Source organism: Schistocerca gregaria, chromosome 3, assembly GCF_023897955.1.
Source record: "Schistocerca gregaria isolate iqSchGreg1 chromosome 3, iqSchGreg1.2, whole genome shotgun sequence".
Classification (NCBI taxonomy): domain Eukaryota; kingdom Metazoa; phylum Arthropoda; class Insecta; order Orthoptera; family Acrididae; genus Schistocerca; species Schistocerca gregaria.
Genome location: NC_064922.1, coordinates 884,901,180 through 884,922,277, shown reverse-complemented (window position 1 = coordinate 884,922,277; position 21,098 = coordinate 884,901,180).

Below are 21,098 nucleotides of genomic sequence, written 5' to 3'. Positions count from 1 at the left end.
TGCACATGTAAAAGTATCTTCCGTAACAACAATATAATTATCATTATTAATGTCCCCATCATACCCATTACTTTGTCTACGCAAAAATTTTGTGTCTCTGTGGCTCTTTGTCTTACAGTGCTATCTGTTAGTGTTCTTCTTCGGGGCGTAGGCTAAAACAAATGTACTCTCGATATAAGAACCGTAGCTGTTCAAAGTGAGAAAACTGAAAATTAAGAATTTACAGCAAATTTTGTAGTAAGCACGGCAGATGAACAAAAATTTACTTTCATTTACTTTTAGATAAAAGTAAGCGAAAAAACGGCGCCAGTAAAAACAATAATGCGTAGTTCGTGCTGCCACCGAAGGCTTCCACTGCCGATAACATCAGTGACCTAGCACCTGTGGTATTGCATCGGCCCGGTATGCATGTGTTACTGAAAATGGGGCATTTGCAATATTTAAACATGAAAGTCCCTAGAAAGCGATTTCACGAAACGTTACTCTCCTGTGCAGTTTCTACTATAGCACCTGAATTGTACGCGGGGTAGAATTTGGTAGCAGCGTGAGAGAAAAACGAAAATATGTTTCATGTGAACATTTGCACTTCCTTTTGCTTCTCTTAATAATTACGAACACACATGTTTTTGTCGTGCACATCTATGGCAAAGTACGTTTCGAACTGTGAAAGTTTTATGTAAATTGAAGGTGGAGAGGGGGGAAAAAAGGAAAGGGAAAGGGGGCTATACCAGGACATTACGAGAAATCAGCGACGAAGAGTGAAAATATGTACCGGACCAGGTGTCAAAGCCGGAATCTCCTGCTTACTGGGCAAGTGCGGTGTCCACTGTGCCGTCCGTGACACAGCGTTATCGCAAATGCACAGACCATCTCGGGACGCCTGACGGCTGAATCCTATTCCCATCGACCGCCACCTATCCAAAGGCCTTGTCCATTTCCTCCAAGTTCGCTCTCTGAGATTCCCACAAGATATCCGACGTATTTGTGCATCCACACTGAAGGCCGAGCTAGGCCTATCAGATTATATCAATGCATGATTATTCTTTCGGACTGTTCAGAGATGTCACTAACGCCGCCCAACCATGCATGAGCAGCGCCTACTAGACGGAGGGGATCCGACAACCGATCAGTTCCAGTCACTCCGCCAGGAAGGAGCTACACGGCTCGTCTTGTCTGTAGTTCAACCATGCCCAGACGGTCAATACCGTGGTTCGATCGCATCTGCATTGTTTCTTTGTGCCAGGAAGAGCACTTAACAAGGGCAGCGTCCAGGCGTCTCGGAGTGGACCAAAGTGATGTAGTTCGAACATGGAGGAGATACAGAGCGACAGGAACTCTCGATCACATGTCGAGCTCAGGCCGCCCAAGGGTTGTTACTGCAGTGGATGACCGCTACCTAAGGCTTATGGCTCGGAGGAACCCTGACAGCAACTCCACCATATGGAATAATGCATTTCATGCAGCCACAGGACGTCGTGTTACGACTCAAACTGTGCACAACAGGCTTCATGATACGCAACTTCACTCCCGACGTCCATGGTGAGGTCCATTTTTGCAACCACGACACCATGAAAGGCGGTACAGATGGGCCCAACAACATGCCGAATGCACCACTCAGGATTGGCATCACGTTCTCTTCACCGATGAGTGTAGCATATGCCTTCAACAGACAATAGTTGGAGAAGTGCTTCGAAGCAACCTGGTCAGATTGAACACCTTAGACACACTGTCCATCGAGTGCAGCTGGCGGTCATGGAAGGTGCCGTAACCGTTGTACGATACGTGAATGCCATCTTTCGACCGTGAGTGGAACCATATCGGCAGCATATTGCGAGGCATTCGTCTTCATGGACGACAATTCGCTCCCCCATCGTGCGCATCTTGCGAATTACTTCCTTCAGGATAACGATATCGCTCGACTAGATGGCCAGCATGTTCTCCAGACATGAACCCTAGTAAAAATGCCTGGGATAGATTGAAAATAACTGTTTATGGACGACGTGACCCACCAACTACCCTGAGGGGGGATCTACGCCGAATCGGCGTCGAGGAGTGGAACAATCTAGATCAATAGTATCTTGTGGATAGTATGCCACGACGAATACAGGAATGCATCAATGCAAGGCGACTTGCTGCTGGGTATTATGGACACCGGTATGTACGGCAATCTGGACCATCGAGTCTGAAGATCTCGCTGTATGGTGGTACAACATGCAATGTGTAGTTTTGATGAGCAATAAAAAGGGAGGAAATGATGTTTATTTTGATATCTATTCCAGTTTTCTGTACAGGTTCCGGAACTCAAGGAACCGAAGTGATGCATAACATTTTTTTTATATGTGTATTTTGAAAAGTTATCACGCCGACAATTTTTTGTGTCATTCGACCTGAGTAACCGCTAGGTAAAATGTTGTTATGTTTGCTTATAATGTTTTTTTTTTGGTTGAATGCTATTTGCTATTCAGATATTGCATGACAGACCAAGCAGTACGTCGTGAGTGGACCGTGGGAGTTACCTATGCATAAAAAGGCGACGAACACGGGGTGTATGGAGACTGTAGGAAGAATGTATTTCATTCTTGTATCTTGTGCCGCGCGGGATTAGCCGAGTGGTCCCAGGCGCTGCAGTCATGGACTGTGCGGATGGTCCCGGCGGAGGTTCGATTCCTCTCTCGGTCATGGGTGTGTGTGTTTGTCCTTAAGATAATTTAGGTTAAGTAGTGTGTAAGCTTAGGGACTGATGACCTTAGCAGTTAAGTCCCATAAGATTTCACACACATTTGAACATTTTTTGTGTCGTGTATACATTAAGATATCCCAATACACTTATCAACAACCCCTTAACCAGTTACGTGAAAATGGTAGGGAACACCCAGATGACGCTACAAAAGGAAACAAGTAACGACAGAAAAGGGTGAAATTAATGTTCTTGCTGCTGTAGCAGTTAGCCCCAGTGCAGTCGCACGAGGGAATGGCTCGAGTCAGGCAAGTGACCTACGCATTCTCCATCGACATAGGTTCCGTCCCTATCACATCTCTCTCCAACAAGAGCAGCATGCAAACGATTATGAGAATTGTGTGAACTTCTGTGCATCTGCATTAAGGTAGGGTACTCCAGATGTATCATGTATGTTGCTTAGTGATGAAGTCACATTTACCAATCATGGCCAGGTAAACCACCGAAAAATGCGCTATTGGTCTGTCGACAGTAGCCTGTGGCTTCGTCGGGTGGAACGTCAGCGACCACGGACTGCAAACATGTGGTGTGGTTTAGTGAACCTTTACCTCATAGGCCCATGTTTCACAGATGGACCACTGAACGTGCACATGTATCTCAGCCTCCTAACAGGCTGTATCCCATGGATGTTAGAAGATGTTCCTTTGCAGACTAGGAGAAACCCTTGGTACCAACATGTACTGCACGAAATACTACAACATGTCTTCACGAATTGTTTCCAAATCTTTGAATTGGACGCAGAGGATCTGTGCCCTGGCCAGCCCATTCACAGGATTTGACGCATATAGATTTTTTTCTGTAGGGAAAGCTTAAAGACGGTGTCTACAAGGACATACCAACTACACCCGATGATATGCAACAACGTATTACCTCAGTCTGCTGTGACCTCCGCTGAAATGCATTCCAGACTGGAAGCGTGTATTGCCGTTGGCAGTGGTCATTTTCAACACAACCTGTGACGGTCAGTCGTCTCATTATTAGTCAGAATCCACGTAACTATTGCATGTGCTTATATTGTTCTTTAGTGTGTGCTACAACGTACAATGTCGATGTTGGAACTTTTGATAATGTGATATTTCGTAAAGGCAAGAACTCGCACTAGAACCGCGCAACCAACACCACGGATATTCCAATTTATCCTACTTTTGGTCTGGCAATGTCAACAGGCATTTTTCATTTAAAATAGTATGTTTGCACAAAAAGTAAGCTTTCTAAGTATTAATACAACGTGTTTATTGGCTGTCAATACGAACCTCTGACTACTAATCCATTCTTTGAAAACCGCACATCAATGGCAGTTTCTATTTTCTCAAGCAAGTTTTGGGTGATTCATCCCGTATATTCCTTCCATCTTTCGGCTTTCCATCTATGCATAGTAATGACTTACCACCTGAGCTCTTAATATTTACATAGGTGCTTCCCTTTTCTTCAAAGTTTTCTTTAATTTTCCCTGTGGGAGGTATCCATTTACCCCAAAGCATGCATGCTTCTACAGATAATAATTTAATAATTTCTTCAAGAGCCAATTCAGCATTTCCTTTTTGTGATTTCTGCCAGTTTCAAGGTTTCATGTTTGCATTCTCTTTTGCCTGCGTTTTATACATTTTTTTTCTCGTCATCTAACTTTAATACCTCGTGTGTTGGCTAAGGATTTCTATGGACTTAGCTTCTCTGCCTGTCTGTTCCTCTTTCCCATGCACTACACAGTGTCTTAGAACTACTAATTCATCTTATTTTGTGTTACGTTCCCGTGTTTCTGTCAAAAGCTACCAAATTCTCCATTTGAAACGGTCAGCGACTTTCGGTTCTTTCAATATATCCAGGTCCTGTCTCACTCATTTCTTATCACTCCGCAGTTGCTTCAGTTTTAATCTCCGGCTCATAACAAATACGTTATGCTCAGAGTCCATATTGACCTCTGGTAGAGTCTTCCACTTTTAAATCTATTTTAGGAATCTCTGTCGTATAATCCCCTTTCAAACCTTCCAATGTCTCCAGGTGTCGTTCACGTATACGAATTTCTTTCACGATATTTAAAACAAGTATCAGCAGTGGTTAAATTATAGACACATACTTTCATAAACACATACAGGCAGACATAAAACAAGTGTTAACCAAAAATCGGGAAAGCTGGCACCATTTACAGAAAGAAATGGCACAGAAGACACCGAAATTGGCAGTTGAAATGTTTTGTTGCGATGTTACATTGACTACGCGAAAAAGTAGAACCTTTCAAGCGGAATTTGATATGAGGGGAAAATGCATGATTTTCAAATAATGACTCAGACGTTTTACTATAAATACCCCTTTTTATTATATAATAAAGTGTGTTCTAAATCTAAAAAAAGGCAATATGTGGAAACGAAAAGTAGTGTAATATTCCACGACATCCAGTGCAGATGCCTTGTTAAAAACGGAAAATGCGTCTGGGTGTATAAGTAAAAAAAAAATTATGTGCAGCATGAAGCAAGGCGTTTTCTTGTGAACGACTGCAGTTTAGGATAAATTATTCTCTATGCAAATTCTACCAGACCGATTCCACTTTCATTCCTTTCCCCACAGTCTACGCTCTTCTATTTTTTTCTTCTCCTCCTTTCCACTCTGTCGAATTCCAGTATCCAACGCCACTTAAGTTGTGCATGTTAGCTCAACGGCATACCCGTATCTTATTCTTTGTTAGAAGAACACTTTTTTTGATTTTGCGTATGAACAGTGTACTCAGCTGACCAAAAGTCCTGTTCGTACTACATCATTTCACTAACTCCCATCATATTTACCTTCAAAGTGTCAATTTCTGTTTTGAAAATCCTAACATTCCTACCTAATTGACGGATCTGACAATCTATTGTTCGACCCATAGGCTATAATATTTATTTTTTCCGGTAGCAAATTTCCCTGAGAAAATGTCTTTCGAAAGTTCGAATGGGGATGTATTTTACCTCTGGGATATTTTAATGACAAAGGCTTTATTACCATTAAAGTATACAGAAGAGCTGCACGTCCTCGGGACTGTAGTTTTCCATTTCTTCCAGCCGTCCTAAGTATCAATACGGCAGGGAAATGTCGGCTGACGTTACAAGGCTAGATCAATCAATCGTCCACAATTTTGCCCCTGCAGCAACTGAAATGATTGCTGTCTCTCTTCAAGAGCTACTTCTTCCTCTCTACACATACACCTCCCATTTGGCTGTACCTACGGTACAGCAAATTGTATAGTTGAGGCAAAAAAGAACTCCAACGCAGGAAGGTCCATAGTTAGCGGACGTGTTACGACGGTAACAGGGGAAAAACATTGGGGGGGGGGGGGGGGGGCGATGTGTTAACTACAACTTGTACATACCAGACAGCCCGTATAAGACTCAAAGAACCTGACACGGGGGCAGTAAGTGAGAAGGAAGTGAGACATATATTCAGTCTGTAAAGTGAGGGAGAAATTTCAGAAATAAATTAAAGTGCAAGGAGAAGAAATAAAAGATGTAAAGTTTGCCAATAATATCGTAATTCAGTCTGAAATGGCAAATGACTTGTTAGATCAGTTCAGTCGAACCAGTAGTCTTGAAAAGGGGTTATGAGATGGACGTTAATAAAAGTAAAACAATGATAATGGAAAAAAGAATTAAATCAGGGCGCACTTAAAAAATTTGATTAGGGAATGAGACACTAAAGTAGTAGACACTTTTTACTATTTGTGGAGTGAAATAGCTGACAACGGCAGAAGTAAAGAGGATATGAGGTGAAGACCCGTAATTACAAGAATAGTTCTCTCATTAAGAGAAATATTTTAACATGTGGACCACTGGACTTACTCCAAACAAAATTGGTACACATGTCCTTTACTGTCAGACAACAGTCGCTGTGGGGGTAAGAACCACCCGCCTATCATAGTTCAGTTGATATGACGTCACAAACATGAGACTCGTGAAAAACTGCCGTATTATGCATGACGTTTGAATGTATTACTTCTGTGTTAGTAACGGTACAAGCACTAAACTTCGCAGGCAGTGTCCAGATATGCCGCTAAACGGACTACAAAAGTAAATAGTGGTACTAAACATAGTTAAGGAGAACTGTCATGAAGACTGAGATGTGTGGAGACCTGCTATATCATGCATAACGTTGAAATTTATTACTTCTTTGCTACTAACTTTATTTGCAACGTATTTTGCTGGTAGTATCCGCGTGTGCCGCTGAAAGAATTTACACTAATACGTCACTGAACGACATACAGTTCAAGACATATGGCGTCATAAATAGAGATACGTGAAAAAATCTTGCGGGACAGTTCAATACATTTATTTTTTACAACTAAGGCACTACTGCAGTTGAGTGAACTTCAGGAAATCACTGACTTCTGGCAGCGCATTTGACAGCACGCAACTGCGAAGCGCACACGGCTGTAGGCGGAAACGACAGCAGTCGTTAGAGCTATGAAGTGGCGTTGCCATAGAGACTTATAGAAAATCGCGTTGCGGACACGTGAAGCAGCTGATAGAGCTATGAAGAGACGTTGCCATAGAGACGTTTAGAAAATCGCGTTGTCCACATGCGAAGCAGCTGCTCACAGCCTACAGAAACTGTCCAGGATAATGTATTTATACATTTGCGCATTATGCATTTTTCTTTGCACGACTAGCCCGTAACTTCAAACGTGTTTTCAAGAATGTATGGAAATGAAATCTCTTTGATACTTCACTACAAACGCAGTGCAGTATTGGTTTTCGTTTCTAGTAGAAATTGGCTAAATGAATACTCGGGCCGTGCCGGGTTTCTCAGTAGTTCAATATAAATGTAAGATTACTAGGTATTTGCCAAATGTAACTGTCTGGAGTGTAGCATTATATGGAACTGATATGTGGACAATAAACAATACGGACAAGAAGGTAGCAGAAGCTATTGAGATATGACGTTATAAAAGAATGTTAACGATAAGATATGTAGATCGGATAGAGTGATTATTTGATGTTACCTCAGGCACCAAGCGAAGGCCAGTGTAATGTAAAAATATAAAAACAGCGATATGTAAAAAATATACGGCTGTCTGTCAATGTAATCGTATTCTTAATGACTCAATAGTAGCGGTTGAAAACACTTTTCTGAAAATGACTCACAATAATGTCCTTCATAGTGCAATATCTTTTAAGTTAGCCCGACACAAATCAGTAATTAATAAACTAGCTCAGTTCTCAGGGTAGTTACGTAATCGTCGGTAGTTAATTGTACTTTTCTTCTTTACCCAACACCACAGATATTATGCCAGGCTCGTGAGAAGTCGTGTGCTTATTGCACAAGAGAATATTTCACAAGTCTGTTCGATTTAAACCACTGCAATAGGTAACTCAATATCGTGGTTTCGTCTCGATTCCCCAATATAAGATAACAAGAGTAGCATCTACAAATGAAATCCTATAATGGAACTGTGACCAGACCTTTTTATGCCTGGGATGTCATCTCGTTATATAAAGAAAAGCTACAAGTAAAAATTGTTAAATTATAATCAGCGGCCGTCGGGCTCGTAGGATCTGCAAGAAAGTTAATTGTCCTAAGCGATGGCATGTCTCGTAGATCAAATAAAAGAAAAATATTAAAGATTTTCTAAGATGGCGCCTAACACTGAAATTCTTTGTTAAGGCCCATACCTACTTTGGACAATCCAGGTATCACATTACAAATTGATTGACAGCATACACAAATTCTTTTGACAAAATAACCACTACATTTTTCTGGTTTTAAGTACAACTTACATTATTTGCTGGTACAGCAAGGTGAGCTTTACACAAGAACGTCCTCTTGAGTCCGAATCCAAGCAGATAGGATAAGCGAATGACAAAAGTAAGATAGTTCATGTATAGAAGCGCAAGAGTCCATGGAATAACATGTCCATTGTAGTTCTATCTCTTCTTCCTTGGCGTAACTTGTCGGTACTTTATAAAATTAATCTTAATATTTAGTTTACATTTTCTAAACCCAAAACCGCGCAGGAGAAACAGTACAAGGTCCCCCTGGTTTGACTGGCACAAAAGGATGTATCTTTACTAGACATACAACAGCACTGGTCTATTCTTCCACATCATGCAAGGATCTTCGGACACTATGACAACATCTATCCAGTGCTCAAAAAAATCACAATTTGAATATTGTTATTACATAAGGACATATTAATGGAATGTTCCTCAAGTGAATTATGTCAGAGAAAAGGTACAATCAAAGATAATACAGTGACAGTAGTTACATATTCATATATACTACACAAATTTTTCATATGTGGTAATTTTTTACTTTTCCGTGGCGGACATACTTTGACTTACATTAAAATTGCTACACCAAGAAGAAATGCAGATGATACACGGGTATTCATTGGACAAATATATTATGTTAGAACTGACATCTGATTACATTTTCACGCAATTTGGGTGCATAGATAGTGAGAAATCAGTACCCAGAACAACCACCTCTGGTCGTAATAACGGCCTTGATACGCCTGGGCATTGAGTCAAACAGAGCTAGGATGGCGTGTGACGGTACAGCTGCCCATGCAGCGTCAACACGATACCACAGTTCTTCAAGAGTAGTGACTGGGGTATTGTGACAAGCCAGTTGCTCGGCCACCATTGACCAGACGTTTCCAATTGGTGAGAGATCTGGAGAATGTGCTGGCCAGGGCAGCAGTCGAACATTTTCTGTATCCAGAAAGGTCCGTACGGGACCTGCAACATGCGGTCGTGCATTATCCTGCTGAAATGTAGGGTTTCGCAGGGATCGAATGAGGGGTCGAGCCACGGGTCGTAGCAGATCTGAAATGTAAGTGCCGTCAATGATAACAAGAGATAGCCGATGGCACCCCATACCATCACGCCTGGTGATACGCCAGTATGACGATGACGAATAGACGCTTCCATCGTGCGTTCACCGCTATGTCACCAAACACGGATCCGGCCATTATGATGCTGTAAACAGAACCTGGATTCATCCGAAAAAATGGCGTTTTGCCCTTCGTGCACCCAGGTTCGTTGTTGAGGTCACCATCGCAGGCGCTCATGTCTGTGATGCAACGGCAAGGGTAACCGCAGCCATGGTCTCCGAGCTGATAGTCCATGCTGCTGCAAACGTCGTCGAACTGTTCGTGCAGATGCTTGTTGTCTTGCAAACGTACCCATCTGTTGACTCAGGGATCGAGACGTGTCTACACGATCCGTTACAGCCATGCGGATAAGATGCCTGTCATCTCGACTGCTGGTGATACGAGGTCGTTGGGATCCAGCACGGCGTTCCGTATTACCCTCCTGCACTCACCGATTCCATATACTGCTAACAGTCATTGGATCTCGACCAACGCGAGCAGCAATGTCGCGATACGACAAACCACAATCGCGATAGGTTACAATCCGACCTTTATCAAAGTCGGAAACGTGATGGTACACATTTCTCCTCCGTAGACGAGGCATCACAACAACGTTTCACCAGGCAACGCCGATCAACTGCTGTTTGTGTATGAGAAATCGGTAGGAAACTTTCCTCATGTCATCATGTTGTAGGTGTCACCACCGGCGGCAACCTTGTGTGAATGGTCTGAAAAGCTAATCATTTGCATATCACAGCATCTTCATCCTGTCGATTAAATTTCGCGTCTGTAGCACGTAATCTTCGTGGTGTAGCAATTTTAATGGCCAGTAGTGTATTCTTGGCTTGCTACCACAACACACGCACTCATCACACGCAATACACGTCGTCGATGGTTGATTCTCCGCAGTTGCGGCGCCGTTGGGACGAAGATGGTGGCGTGGCGACGCTGCACGTGACGAAGCTGCGTGGCGCTCCCCACCACCGCGGACAGGCGATTGTTGGGCGGCTGCCGTTGGCCCCCTGCTCAGCTGTTTCGCCTCTGCTTACGAGCCGTCTCAGCATCATGTCCGTTGAATGCGCTTGAACATGAAATAACCCATAGTAGCATTAGTGTTACCTACTTCCGGAAGAGGTGTTACGGGCTAGTGGGAAAAGAGAGTAATTAGAAGTTCATTCATTCAATGTTCATTCACGAGTGTTTGTTTCAGTGTTCTGTAACGTATTCAAGTTTCCGAGTAACCTTGAGTCCAGTTTTCGGGACTAGCTAATTTTGGCATTCTTAGGATGTCCTGTGAACTGTTGTAGTCACTTTACAGAAACTCCAGCTCTGTACCATCGCCCGCAACACGTACGTACATCAGCTAGATAATAGAGGGAGGTACGTGGAGTAGATGTTATAGCGGGAAATAGGGTTTGGTTTCAGAGAGCCGGTTGAAATGGATGTAGGAGGCAACAGCTATCTAAAGTTGAATAGGCTTACACATGACAGACTACGATGGAGGATGCATAAACTAGTCTTCGGACTGAAGACAACAACGAACGTGCTCTGTGTGTAATGCTGTAAATTTATTGCAAGCATCACATATACTGCTAAGATACAGGGTGACAATCACTGAACTACATGAAATGAAATCGTCATAACTTCTGAGCACAGGGCACGATGGTAATTAATATGCGTATGTATGGTTTGGTTTAGCCCCCTTTCATTTGGGTTGGTTCGCCAATAATCAAAATTTCCGCATTTGGAGGACTGAGAATCCACCTTTCTCGATCGAAAACTCTCTCTTCACGCTCAACAGGTGACCGCGTGGCGTGCAATGTCCAGTCACGGAATAATCGGTGCGATATTCCTTGATGGCATAGTGACTACCGAACGGTACGTGAAGGTTTTGGAAGGTCACTTCATCCCCATTATCCAAAGTGACCATGATTTCGACAACATGTGGTTCATGCAAGACGGAGCCCGACCCCATCAAAGCTGGAGAGTGTTGGATGTCCTGGAGCAGCACTTTGGGGACCACACTCTGGCTCTGGGTTATCCAGAGGCCACTGGCATGGGCTTCGACTGGCCGCTTTATTCTCCGGATCTGAAGACATCAGACTCCTTTTTGTGGGACTATATTAAAGCCAAGGCGTTCAGCAGTAAACCCAAAACTATTGTTGAGCCGAAAACAGCCATTCAGGAGGTCATCGACAGCATCGATGATCCGACACTTCAGCAGGTCTTGTAGATTTACGATGTTCGTCTGTGCCATATCATCGCCAATGATGGCAGGCATATCAAATATGTCATAACCTAAATCCGAATATACGCAGTGACGTTTACATGTTGAATAAGTGTGCGCGCTCAGAGTTCGTAACTAATTTACAATTTTTTCATATAGTTCAATAATTGTCATTCTGTATTATTTTTGTGACTGCGTGGGTTGTACGCCACAGGTAAGAAAAAATGAATAATTAAAATAAACCCCTTCTGTCCTAACAGTATACATACGACCGCAAGGAGTGTGTGTGTGCGTGTGTGTGTGGGAAAAGAGGAATGTCAGTACTGGATTGTCATTCATAGAACTGTCGCTAATGTCTAGCAATGCTTGGTTGTGAGTTTGCAAAATTGTTCACTGAACGTTGGCGGGTGCGCTGTCAAATATTGTGATTTTAGGAGTCACTACATGTCTTGGGTTTCTGGTGTCGCGAAGCAGTGGTGCTGAGGCGGCATCGCTGTTGTCTGCAGTCAAGGTAGAAGGGAACCGTTACAGGACAGCGCTGGGATAACTAAGGACTGCTGGCGAGATTAAAGCCAATATACGGAGAACTCATTCCTGATCTCTAGTAGTGGCAGCAACTTTCCCATGACAGCAGGCGTTACGCAGCACATGTTGGACGTAAACGTACAAAAAGTCTCAGCAGCAAACAGCACTTTCAGAGACGTGCTACCAGTGGGAGCGGGAGGTGAGCATCTGAATTGCTTGTACTTGTTCCTCGGACTGAGCGCCTGGAAATGCTGAAACCTTCGCAACAACGTGGTGGGCATGGACTCCCTCTTACCTATAGGAACCAAGTCGTGTGAGTTCCGCGGCAGATGTGACGTTCAGTAGTTTTTCGGGAGCTAGGAGTCAGCGTTCCTTAAAGATCAAAAACGATATTTTTTCACTTGAGAAAGCCTGTAAGAATTTTGATGTGTCTTCCTGTGTGACGAAGTGAAATTATGATTAGGCGTTTTCTAGTTTTCAAGGTGTGTGTTAAGGTTTCGTGAGGCAGTGTCTTTATATCATAGCGTGGAGGCATTAGGTAGCTGGAAGTGTTTAATTAAAGAGACGGACTAGGCGAGGGCTAAATGGAGCCAGGAGAAGGAGAAGCCCGAAACCACATATGTATTTGGAACTGGGGCATGTAGCGCATCGATAACAGTGGTGTTATGAAGCAAGTCGGCGCAAGAGTCTACACCATTTCCACTGCCGTTACCCACCTGGTTAGTGGAGCAACGTTGGCAGCGCTCGCCGTGAGGTGTGAAGAGAACGCAAGGCCGTGTGCCAACAGCTCGGTCTAGGTAGCCAATGAGAGAGCAGCAGGTAAACGACGTGTTTCATAGCAATGAGTGGAAGCAATTGCATAAAATGCTGGCGGCAATACAAAGACGAAATGCGCGATGACCTCGGAAAAGGAAAAGATAGCGCCACCCTAATAACAAAAGTACAAAAGATAATCACCATAAAAAATAAATTTGTGACACACGATATACAAATTGGAAAGTTGTACAGACCAGACCAATATTCAAGAAAAGTATTAGGAGTAATCCACCATATTACAGGCACATATCACTAACGTCAATACGCAGCAGAATCCTGGAACTAAATTGTGTTCGAACTTTATGAATTACCTCTAAGAGAACGGTCTGTTGACACACAGTCAACATGGATTTAGAAAATGTCGTTCTTGTGAAACACAACTAATTCCTTACACCATGATGTGTTGAGTGATATTTACAAGAGATTTCAAATTGATTCCATATTTCTAGATTTCCGAGAGTCTTTTGACACTGTACCACACAAGAGGCCTGTAGTGAAATTGCGTGCTTAGGAAATATCATCCCAGTTATGTGACAGGATTTGTTATTTTCTGTCAGAGGCCAAATTTCGCAGTAATTGACGGAAAGTCATTGAGTAAAACAGATGTGATTTCTCGTAGTCCATTTTCACTGACGAACATAGGCATATGTAACGTTGCTACAACCATGCCTATGTTCGTCGGTGAAAATGGACTAGCCGCGCGGGATTAGCCGAGCAGTCCGACGCGCCGCAGTCATGGACTGTGTGGCTGGTCCCGGCGCAGGTTCGAGTCCTCACGCGGGCATGGGTGTGTTTGTCCTTAGGATAATTTAGGTTAAGTAGTCTGTAAGCTGAGGGACTGATGACCTTAGCAGTTAAGTCCCATAAGATTTCACATACATTTTTTTGAAAATGGACTTGATAAGCAACCTAAGCTATCAGTAAATGGAATCTAACCTGCATAAAACTGTGCGCATATTGTATGAGTGTTAGTTTCATTGTCTTTTAAGCGCTCAACAGAGCGTTACATGAAAAACTTAGAATTAACATTTGGATAAGCTATGTGACTGCGTATTTGAATATGAAAAACTGCAGGAACAAATGTACCTAAGAATTTTCAAGTGATACAGAATCCGACTTGTGCAACGGAATTTACTGAATTAGAGTGCATAACATGTTGTGGTGTGTCAGCGTCTCTGTTTTGGCCCGAAGTTCTGCACTCACCTCTTCAGATGACTCCTTTTTTCCATGTGGCTCACAGCAATACGCAGCAGCATGCAGCAGCGGCGGCTAAAGCTTATTGTTACTAAGAATGAATTTAATAAAAAGGAGTTCTGATAACTACTAAATAACTTGTGAGAAGGGTTTTCATATGTTAAATCTATTTAAAACATTAGAATCATCATAACCCATAACCAGTGACAATTAAAATGACGTAGCTATCAATAATGGCTGAGTGCCAGACTAACAAGTTATTTCAGTTTCAGAGTTACATTAACATTTAATTACCACAGCATATTTATTAATTAGATGTGGAGAATAATAATTATTATTTGGAGGGTAAGGAGGCATCCTTAACTGGCAAGCAAAACATGGCATTATTGTAAACTCGTACTAACAATCATGCGCCTAACCCTGCAATTGCTTTTGCGCTATGCTTGCGAATTTTACCTTGAATTCCATCTTCAAGCGTAGTTAAGCCATCTAAATCTCTCCTGGCTATATAAATGAAATTAGGCCTTGAGTGTGGTAAGATCTGCCATCAAGGAAGTGAGGGCAGAGTGACACGTCTTCTGTCTGCGTGCTCTCGACCGACACTATTACTTCCACTTCAGCAGACTGACCTCGTCTCACAACAATGCTCAGATTCGCGCTCTCATGTTTCGCCCTCAGATTCTTACTATAGACATCTTAGTGCTTACACAGTGCAAATAATAGCTTTGATATATTGTTTTCAATGTAATGGAGAGCTCTGACACACTTCTTACATCATCCACATGAGCACTAAAAGACATCCATTAAACTTCGGTTACATGATAAATCAGTCAAATCTAAAGGCCGTAAATTCAACTAAATGCCTAGGAATTACAGTTACGAACACGTTAAATTGGGAGGAACACATAGAAAATGTTATGGAGAAGAGTAACCAAAGACTGCGATTTATTGGCAGAATACTTAGAAAATGTAGCAGATCTCGTAAAGAAACTGCCTGCACTACGCTTGTCCGTCCTCCTCTGGAGTACTGCTGCGCTGTGTGGGTTCCTTACCAGATAGGGTTAACAGAGTGCATCGAGAAAGTTCAAAGAAGAGCACCATGTTTTGTAGTACCTCGAAAAAGGGGAGAGAGTGTCACTGAGATGATACAGGATTTGGGGTGGCCACCATCAAAGCAAAGGCCTTTTTCATTGCGGTGGAATCTTCTCACGAAATTTCAATCACCAACTTTCTGCTGCGAATGGGATAAAAATTTTGTTGGCACCGACTTACATTCGGAGAAACTATCATCATAGCAAAATAAGGGAAATCAGAGCTCGCATGGAAAGATATAGGTGTTCATTTCTCCCGTACGCTGTTCGAGATTGGAATAATAGAGAATTATTGTGAAGATGGTTCGATGACCCCTCTGCCAGGCACTTAAGTGTGATTTGTAGAGTGCCCATGTAGATGTAGATGTAAAATAAGTTGTTCCCCACACTGACTCGTAATTTATTGGCTGGTGAAATTGGCCCTGGTGGGTTTGCAGCGGATCTACAGTGCTACCAGAGAGGTGGCGGCGCGATTTCAGCGTAGCTACCTACATCTACATCTACATCTACATCTACATGACTACTCTGCAATTCACATTTAAGTGCTTGGCAGAGGGTTCATCGAACCACAATCATACTATCTCTCTACTATTCCACTCCAAAACAGCGAGCGGGAAAAACGAACACCTAAACCTTTCTGTTCGAGCTCTGATTTCTCTTATTTTATTTTGATGATCATTCCTACCTATGTAGGTTGGGCTCAAAAAATATTTTCGCATTCGGAAGAGAAAGTTGGTGACTGAAATTTCGTAAAAAGGTCTCGCCGCGACGAAAAACGTCTATGCTGTAATGACTTCCATCCCAACTCGTGTATCATATCTGCCACACTCTCTCCCCTATAACGTGATAATACAAAACGAGCTGCCCTTTTTTGCACCCTTTCGATGACCTCCGTCAATCCCACCTGGTAAGGATCCCACACCGCGCAGCAATATTCTAACAGAGGACGAACGAGTGTAGTGTAAGCTGTCTCTTTAGTGGACTTGTTGCATCTTCTAAGTGTCCTGCCAATGAAACGCAACCTTTGGCTCGCCTTCCCGACAATATTATCTATGTGGTCCTTCCAACTGAAGTTGTTCGTAATTTTAACACCCAGGTACTTAGTTGAATTGACAGCCTTGAGAATTGTACTATTTATCGAGTAATCGAATTCCAACGGATTTCTTTTGGAACTCATGTGGATCATCTCACACTTTTCGTTATTTAGCGTCAACTGCCACCTGCCACACCATACAGCAATCTTTTCTAAATCGCTTTGCAACTGATACTGGTCTTCGGATGACCTTACTAGACGGTAAATTACAGCATCATCTGCGAACAACCTAAGAGAACTGCTCAGATTGTCACCCAGGTCATTTATATAGATCAGGAACAGTAGAGGTTCCAGGACGCTTCCCTGGGGAACACCTGATATCACTTTAGCTTTACTCGATGATTTGCCGTCTATTACTACGAACTGCGACCTTTCTGGCAGGAAATCACGAATCCAGTCGCACAACTGAGACGATACCCCATAGGCTCGCAGCTTGATTAGAAGTCGCTTGAGAGGAACGGTGTCAAAAGCCTTCCGGAAATGTAGAAATACGGAATCAACTTGAGATCCCCTGTCGATAGCGGCCATTACTTCGTGCGAATAAAGAGCTAGCTGCGTTGCACAAGAGCGATGTTTTCTGAAGGCATGCTGATTACGTGTCAATAGATCGTTCCCTTCGAGGTGATTCATAATGTTTGAATACAGTATATGCTCCAAAACCCTACTGCAAACCGATGTCAATGATATAGGTCTGTAGTTAAATGGATTACTCCTACTACCCTTCTTGAACACTGGTGCGATCTGCGCAATTTTCCAATCTGTAGGTACAGAACTATCGGTGAGCGAGCGGTTGTATATGAGTGCTAAGTAGGGAGCTATAGTATCAGCGTAATCTGAAAGGAACCTAATCGGTATACAATCTGGACCTGAAGACTTGCCTTTATCAAGCGATTTGAGTTGCTTCGCAACCCCTAAGGTATCTACTTCTAAGAAACTCATGCTAGCAGATGTTCGTGTTTCAAATTCTGGAATATTCCATTCGTCTTCCCTGGTGAAGGAATTTCGGAAAACTGCGTTCAATAACTCCGCTTTAGCGGCACAGTCGTCGATAACAGTACCATCGGCACTGCGCAGCGAAGGTATTGACTGCGTCTTGCCGCTTGTGTACTTTACATACGACCAGAATTTCTTCGAATTTTCTACCAAATTTCGAGACAATGTTTCGTTGTGGAACCTATTACAGGCATCTCGCATAGAAGTACGTTCCGAATTTCGCGCGTCTGTAAATTTTAGCCCACCTTCGGGATTTCGCGTTCTTCTGAACTTCGCATGCTTTTTCCGTTGCCTCTGCAACAGCGTTCGGACGTTTTTTGTGTACCACGGGGGATCCGTTCCATCTCTTACCAATTTATGAGGTATGAATATCTCAATTGCTGTTGCTACTATATCTTTGAATTTGAGCCATATCTCGTCTACATTCGCATAGTCAGTTCGGAAGGAATGGAAATTGTCTTTTAGGAAGGCTTCTAGTGGCACTTTATCCGCTTTTTTAAATAAAATTATTTTGCGTTTGTTTCTGATGGATTTGGAAGAAATGGTATTGAGCCTAGCTACAATTACCTTGTGATCACTAATCCCTGTATCAGCCATGATGCTCTCTATCAGCTCTGGATTGTTTGTGGCTCAGAGGTCAACTGTGTTTTCGCAACCATTTACAATTCACGTGGGTTCGTGGACTAACTGCTCTAAATAATTTTCGGAGAAAGCATTTAGGACAATGTCGGAAGATGTTTTCTGCCTACCACCGGTTTTGAACAAGTATTTTTGCCAACATACCGAGGGTAGGTTGAAGTCCCCCCCAACTATAACCGTATGAGTGGGGTATTTATTTGTTACGAGACTCAAACTTTCTCTGAACTGTTCCGCAACTGTATCATCGGAGTCTGGGGGTCGGTAGAAGGAGCCAATTATTAACTTAATTCGGCTGTTAAGTATAACCTCCACCCATACCAATTCGCACGGAGTATCTACTTCGACTTCACTACAAGATAAACCACTACTGACAGACACAAACACTCCACCACCAATTCTGCCTAATCTATCTTTCCTGAACACCGTCTGAGACTTGGTAAAAATTTCTGCAGAACTTATTTCAGGCTTTAGCCAGCTTTCTGTACCTATATCAGCTTCTGTGCGTTCTATTAGCGCTTGAAGCTCAGGGACTTTTCCAGCGCAACTACAACAATTTAAAATTATAATTCCCACTATTCCTTGATCCAAGCACGTCCTGTAATTGCCATGCACCCTTTGACATTGCAGCCCACCCCGTACTTTCCTGAGGCCTTCTGACCTAAAAAACCGCCGAGTCCACGCCACACAGCCTCCGCTACCCGTGTATCCGCCAGCTGAGTGTAGTGAACTCCTGACCCATTCAGCGATTCAACGATGCTGCAGATGGTGAGCTCTGCCTTCATCTCGTAAGCAAGACCGGCAGCCTTCACCAAATCAGATAGCCGCTGGAATCCAGAGAGAATTTCCTCAGATCCTAAGCGACACACGTCATTAGTGCCGACATGTGCCACCACCTGCAGCTGACTGCACCCTGTGCTCTTCATGGCATCCGGAAGGAATTTGTTGCGATAGCACCACAGCTTGAAGACTTGTGAATGCCATAGAGAAATATATGTGTAGTCATTTATAGTTGTCCATCGTATTCTGTTCACTGGTCAACAACATTGTCACAAAGAATACGAAATATGTTGTTTTGAGCATACGTGTGGGTCCTTTATTCATGCTAAAAATAGATTTCCGCTAATCAGGCTCAGTTTTTTGTCGACACATTACCTCTGTCTACGGATATTCTTGGAAAAACTTAACTTTGGTTATATTGATGGCACTTAATTTAACGATACTGCATGTGTAACTGTTGAAAAACCGTCGTATTATTTGCAACGAATTTTCGTAATGTTCTATACTTCGGTAATCTATCTCTAGGATATGGTGGAGGTTTTGCCTGTTTCCTGATTAATCACATTCATATATTTTGCACCTCTGTAAATAGCGTAATGTGGAGAGTTAACTCTTACAAGAAAACTTAAATCTCTTGATTTTGGTTGTAAGGCTGGCGATCAGAACGTAGCATCTTGAAATGATAAATGTTTCAGAAGGTCCAGGCCGTTGATGCCTTCGAGGGAATCATCTCACTGAGTCGTCACTTTGCGCGACGAGTTTAATTAAAAGAAAAGGAGGGGTACGACTTATCATAGACGTACCTGCAGTTCGGTCACTTCCTCCAGCAGTTGAACAGGTAAATCAGATCTTACCTGCAATAATTCCTATCTCTTTGATAGTCAGCGCCGGGTCTCGCAAAGGAAAACAGGACTCTGAACTGAGATGTGACTCAATTATTATTTAGAGGCAGGGGGGTGGGCTACCGAAGTAACTGGGATTGCTGCAATTCAAACAAAACCCTTACACTGATTAAGAACAATGAAGAAGCTGAGAAAACCTCCACAATATGTAAATAGCCAAGAACCCATATTTCCACAATGCTACCGGCACAAGCAATGTACCCGCGAAAAATTAATACAAGAGTTATATAAGGAAGTTCGTCCAGCCTTTCGATGGAAATTTTCATAGTACTAAGAGGGAACCAGTCAAGGAAGGATACGAATCAATGGGCCATGAAAGAGACAGACGGGTAAAAAGGGGCAGGAGCGCGCTGGCGCTTTGCTTACAACAAATGCGTTAAAGAACAGAAGCAGAAGCGTGATCGTACCGTCACCCCGATCGTGATTCTAGCGCACGTCTTCTAAAAAGGCATTCAGAGTCTTATACTGCATTCAATGGATACGTCTGGCTTCAAAGTAATGAAATCCAGAATATGTTCCGAATAACAAGGAACCCCTCGAGAGAGAGTTTGTTAGTTCATTCTTTAGTAGCGCTCATTTGAAAGTGTTGTGCTAACAGTTATGGCAGGAAAATAATTAACTGCTAATGACTCAACATCTGCAGGAGGAGGGCGATAGAAAATCCGGGAGATGCAGATATCAACCTTCTACCGGATGTGCGTATTACACTTCACAAAATGGAAGACGTCAACATTCAAGAAATGCTCGAAACAAACCATTAAATTCCACCGTGAACGCCGAATGAAAAATGGCGCGCCACAGTGATCACAAAGGTTCGCACCATCGAGATCCAAGATAAACTGCTCGGGACTTAGAAACCGTGCAGGACGTTCATTTAGGCATCCACTCTTAGAGAATGCATATAGAATCGTATTGGTGTAACGCGGTGATAAAAACTGATGGAATGTGATTTCATGCCACCGAAAACGAAAAAATCTGGCGAGGAGGTTATCATGAAACCGATTATCGTTAAGGCATAGTTTCAAATAGTACGATTGTATGTTTTATGTTCAAATGTTCAAATGTGTTTAAAATCTTATGGGACTTAACTGCTAAGGTCACCAGTCCCTTAACCTAAATTATCCTAAGGACAAACACACACTCCCGTGCCCGAGGGAGGACTCGAACCTCCGCCGGGACCAGCCGCACAGCCCATGACTGCAGCGCCTCAGACCGCTCGGCTAATCCAGTGCGGCATATGTTTTATAGCCGTGTAAAAAACAAAAA